Consider the following 5,943-nt stretch of genomic DNA (forward strand, 5'->3'; position numbering starts at 1 on the left):
GAAACCTTATACACTGTTGATGGAAAAGTAAAATAATATAGCTGCTATGGAAAACAGTATGAGTTTCCTCAAAAAATTAAAAATAGAATTACCATGTGATCTAGCGATCTCACTTTTGGGTATATATCCTTAAAAATTAAAATCAGGATCTTAAAGAGATAATTATGCTTCCATATTTATTGTAGCATTATTTGCAATAGCCAAGATATAGAAACAACATAAATGTCTATCAACAGTTGAACAGATTGAAGAAAATGTGGTATGTACATACCATGAAATATTATTCTGCCTTAAATAAAAAGGAAATTCTACCACATGCAATAACATGGATGAACTTGGAGGACATTATGCTAAGTGAAATAAATTAGTCACAGAAAGACAAATACTGTATAACTCTACTTATAAGACATATCTAAAATAGTCAGACTCATAGAAACAGACAGTAGAACGGTGGTGCCCAGGGACTGGGGGAGAGGGAAATACGGTTTTAGTGTTCAATGGGTATAAAGTATCAGTTTTACAAGATGAATAAATTTGAGAGATCTGATGTACAATATAGTGTCCAATCAAAGCTGTATGTGCACTGAAAAAATTGTTAAAAGAATAGATCTTAAGTGAGGTGTTTTTACCACAAATAGGGAGAGGCAGGAGGAAAATTTTGGAGATGATGGATATGTTTATTACCGTGATTATGATGACAGTAAAATGGACATATGAAAGTTGGTATATTCATACAATAGAATAATATACAGCATTATTCAAATGAGTTACTGCTGCATATAACACAGTTGAATCTCACAAGTTTAATGTTGAAGAAAGAAAACCAATGAATGTAAATTGTACAATGACATTTATAGAAAATTTAAAAATACACAAAATTAATCTCTGATGTTGGAAGCCAGAATAATGGTTACTTCAGTAGGGCTGTTAATGACTTAGACAATGAAAAAGGCGGGCTTCTTGGACTTCATGATGTTCTATGTTTTGATCTGATAGTGATTATATGAGTACGTTCACCTTGTATGTTTCTTATACCTATTGAATGAAATATTTTGAGAACTCTTTAAATTCTAGATAACAGGGTGACAGAATTTATCTCTAACATTCTGAAAGGAAATGTCAAATCTAAACTGAAGATTCATAATTTAAAAATTATCTGCCTCTAGTTCTATCTTTAAATAAAATATAAGAAATGTCTTTGAATGTGAGGCAATAAATTAAATGAAAACATATGGTCAAGTCACAATTAAAATCTGGTTAACTGCCTATGCACAGTATGAATCAGGGTAAAGAATATGATATGTGAAGAAAAAAAGTCTAGACATAACGAACTTTGAGATAGTAAAATATCAGAAATTATTACAGATGTCGATTTAGATATCTGCAAAATAGGTGGATTAAGGCACTTTCTTTTTATTCTAAGTGGAGAGCTGAACTGCTTAGTTTCTTTATTGGTTTTAAATATATGGTGCACTCATAGTTTGTTAAATCATACTTGAAAGATGGATTGAACATATACTATGTTTAAACTGATATTTGAATAGCAATCTAGCAAAATATTTCCCTTTCATGTCTTGTATGAGAAATGCATGGTATACCAAAACCTTTTTCCTGAAACAAAGCAGTGTCCTGTGTTGTGTCTTCCCAGCTCTGAGGTGGCACGATGGTTTCTGTGTGACAGTCTTTGATTATTTTACCAACATACAAGGCTGGCCTATATCATGACAACAATTAGTGATTAACTGTTGCTAATAAAATTAAAAAATGAATCATTGTCTACTAACAGTATCCACTAAAGTGTTAAAGTTACAAATACTGTAGAGAAATCAAGGAGAGAAGGAGAACATTTTGATTCCACGCAAATGTAAATACCAATAGTTTTTAATATTAGTCTTTAAAAATATTTCATAGTTGATGAATATAGTCTTTCGGTGATTGGTAAGTATGAGAAGTTATAGTGCATGTGAATATCCCATGGAAGGATTTAAAGTGGAAAAGTGTGAACATTTTTATTTTTCTTGCCTCCATATTTTGGTAAAATGATGTGAATTTGTGTGTATGTATCATTTTTCTCTTTCTAGGGGGAAATGCAAAGGCAGCTATTTTCTATTCTTATCTGAGTGGCTGTAAAAATAGAAGAGAGCAATGAAAGAAAAAAATTCATCATTTCAGACTATGAAAACTGAAGTTCATTTTATTTGAATACTTGTCTTATTGTCTCTTCTGCTATGTATGTCAAGTCTTACTTTTTCCTCATCTTCACTGCCAATTTTTTGGCAAGCCACTGTTAACTCCTACCGGGGATCTTGGCAGAGTCTTCTAAATATTCTGACTTTATGTGCTTCACCTCCTCCTCAATCTTTCCTCCACTCCAGAGCCAAAGTAATTATTCTTAATGACAAGGGATATCATGGAATTCCCTTGCTTAATATTCTTTATTGAGTTTATATTGTATTGATGATTAAAACTACATTCCTGGTATGTTCTCACAGGTCTGGGTGATGTGGTCCCTGCCTCTTCTCCAGCTTCATCTCACAGAGCCCTCCCCTTCTTATGCTGCTCTAGCCACAGCCACTTCTTCAGATTTTTCCTATACCCTGTACCCTTTCTTGCTCTATGGAGTTTGTTTATATTTGGGTCAATCTACCTTCCACTTTTTCTCACCCACCAATCCAAGTCAGGTCTCTCTAAACCCTTTACTCTTCTATTACAACACATAGTATATGCATTCTTGTATATATTCATTTAGAATCTACCTATCCTTCTAGAATGCAAGTTTTGCGAGGGAAAGGAGTATGATTATTTTGGGTTCCATTTTATTTCTAGTATCTAAGATAGTGTCTGGCACATAGCAAGTGTTCAATAGAAGTTAGTTAAATAAACTAAGAAACTTCATATAAAAATATCAATCAGAAAGCAAAATTACTAAAAAAAAACCCCAAAATTCACTTAGGGTTTCAGTTCAAGTTTATTTCTAATATACATAAAAAATTTTATCCTATTTGTTCTCCATTTAAGCCCTGGAGTTTAGAATTTTGAAAGTAGAAGAATGGTAAAGATTATTAAGTTAAAATTTTCCATTTTGTAGATAATAAAATGGAGACTCAAAACAGGTCAAGGAGACACTGACTTACTTGGACCTATCCCATGCCAAATACCCTTGTGAAATTTAGTAAGTGCTATTTATCCATGGAGATCCCACATGAATTTTTGTAGGAGATAAGGGTAATTGCAGTATGAGAATTCTGTATTATAGCATGATATTTATTCTATAGAATGCAGTGTATATAGCGAACAATCGACTTTTGTGTATTTAAATGTAAAGCAGAGCATTGTGTCTTAAAAACAGTGTTTTACAATAGACAAAAATTTTAGAAAGCAAACACTTTTCCAGATCATACATATTAATTAAGGCTTTTAGGTATAATCTCTGTTTTCCTTAATTCATGCAGAACATTGTCAATTAAATCAGACATTTCCTTTGCAGGTGTTTTCCAAGTTGTGTTTGATTGATGTTTTGATTATATCTTTTCCCAATTTCCCTAATACTTACATAGTGTTTGTATATTTATTTTAAAATATATTATATTCATGGTAGAGCTTCAGAGCTGCTGTGCAAAGAAAGGACTGTCCCCTGAAACTCTGGGCTGCTCATATAACGGTCTCTGGACAAGAAGTTGGTCAGGGCTCGGGGTCCTCTCTCTTCTTCTAGCTGAAGGGGTAGCACCTAACCTCAGCATCCTCCAGAACCTGTGGCTTTTTTCTGTTAATGTCTCATAACGTCTCATGTTCTCTCTGTACCTGTGTACATGCTTCTCCTTTTGCTCTCAAAATCATCTTCATCCATTTATTTTCTCAGAGCTACATCTTACACATACTTTGAGTCAGAGCATAGATATCATATTGTCTTAATAAATGTGAGGCTGGGTTAGATACTCCCCAAATACATTTTTAGAACTCTCATATTTTCTCCATCACAGACTTTATCAAAGTATACTGCAATAGCAGCTACTTTTCTGCAGCACTTTTCTGTCCCAAGAAGTCAGAGTTTTACCTAAGACATAGTCTGAGTCTTTTGCTCATGCTATGCTTAACACAGTACCTGTCATATTGCTCAAAAAACATTTGTTGCATGAAGAAATTTATTTGTTCGTTCGTTCATTCATTCATTCATTTATTCATTTATTCATTTAGCATGAAGAAATTTATTTGTTCATTCGTTCATTCATTCATTCATTTATTCATTTATTTATTTATGCCTACAGCACCTGGTCTTCCTAGGTGGTCTCCCATCCAAGTACTAACCAGGCCCGACCCTGCATAGCTTCCGAGATCCAATATCAGGCTTGTTCAGGGTGGCATGGCTGTAGACCATGGACCATGGCTCCATTGGGGCATGAACCCAGGTCCTTCTGCATGTAAAGCAGATATGCTAACTGCTACACTATGGAACCACGTCCCATAGCATTTATATTTGACACCGGTGTCCATCGTAAGGGAAAATAAAATGTATATTTGCATCTGTCTGGTATTCTTTGAATTTATGTTCCCTAATTATTAATGATACCTAGGTAAAATCTGGAAAGTAAGAAATCACTAGCATTTTAATACTCACGTCTCCACTCTCTTGGACAAAATTGATTGTGCAGGGTGAACTTTATTATCACTTCTTTTGGTATCTGTGATGTGTATTATAGAGTGAGTATAGATTCCAGTTTTTCTCTGTTGTCCTGGAATAGTTATTAATAGTATTCCCTTTGTACTCAAAAATGTCCTAATTAAATGACAAATTATATGGTCAATTCAATTGTAAAATTGGAACTAAAAAATGGGATTGAATTATTTACCTTGGATTCTTTGTACACTATCCTTTGCTAATAGCTAGGGAGAGGCATATATTCAACAGCAGGGAAAATCAACATCTTGCTGTGCTAATGTTTTAAATACTTTAAGAGGCAGGGATGGTAGAGAGGGGTGGTTGTTTTTCTCCAGGCTTTGCCCATGTCTGACAGGATTGGATGATAATTGACTCTGGTCCCATACAACACACCTCTGGCATCTTGCACATGCAGGAGTTAGTGTGAGGGAGGCTCAGAGGAAACAGCATTTATTTGAGAGCATTACATACCATGTGCCAGTTATTCACTGTGGGTCTTTGGTGTCCACTAACTCATTCAATTTTTCAAACAGCTCTCTGAGGTAGATATCTTTATGCAAGATTTACAGAAGAGGAAACTGAGGCTTAGCCAGGTGAGGCAAATTTACTGATGGGCACGGACATCGGTAAACTAATACTTGAACACTGGTTTATTAGTTTGAACAAATTAGTTTAATTAGTTTAAACTAATTATTAATTAATTTGAAATATTAGTTTGAACCTCGGGATCTGTGTGTGGAGAGAAAATTGATAGTACTAGTGTGTAAGTTATTGCATATAAAGGTATTTGCCAGTGTTTCTTTCTCCCACAGCTAAGTGTATTAAGTACAAACTAGTACCTCAATTTTATTTTTGTCTGAATTTCTGCGAATCTCCCTGAGAATGAGCATTGTTTTCTCTAAGAGACAATATGGTATCTGAAGGTTTACCTGCCTGGCTCCTGCCTCCCACTCCAGACAAATCTCACTTCAAATACACACTTCACTCTGTGTTCCAGCCATAGCAAAGTTCTCTCTGTCCCTGGAGCCAAACATGGTCTCCTTCTACACATATGTGTGCACATCATTCCTGTCTGCCGCCATAGCCCATGTTTCTGCTGACAACTCCTGAGTTATTGCTTCCCCAGCAAGATCTCTTCTCTTCTGTCTTCTAAGACCAGAGTAGTTCCTTTGTTAGATTCTGTTATAGCACCTGCATTTCCCTTTGGTAAGGTGTATCACACTTGCAATTTTTAAATAAACTTTGCAATAGCAAAAGTGATATGATATAGTATGTACAAAACACCA

At 34.7% G+C, this 5,943-nt stretch overlaps 1 pseudogene; it reads right to left on the reverse strand.

The window, feature by feature from the left end:
- Positions 1-4,256: 4,256 nt before the first annotated feature.
- On the reverse strand, positions 4,257-4,372 carry LOC112481294 (annotated as a pseudogene).
- Between the last annotated feature and the right edge of the window lie 1,571 nt (positions 4,373-5,943).

Source organism: Pteropus alecto, unplaced genomic scaffold, assembly GCF_000325575.1.
Source record: "Pteropus alecto unplaced genomic scaffold, ASM32557v1 scaffold14, whole genome shotgun sequence".
In the NCBI taxonomy this organism is placed as follows: Eukaryota; Metazoa; Chordata; class Mammalia; order Chiroptera; family Pteropodidae; genus Pteropus; species Pteropus alecto.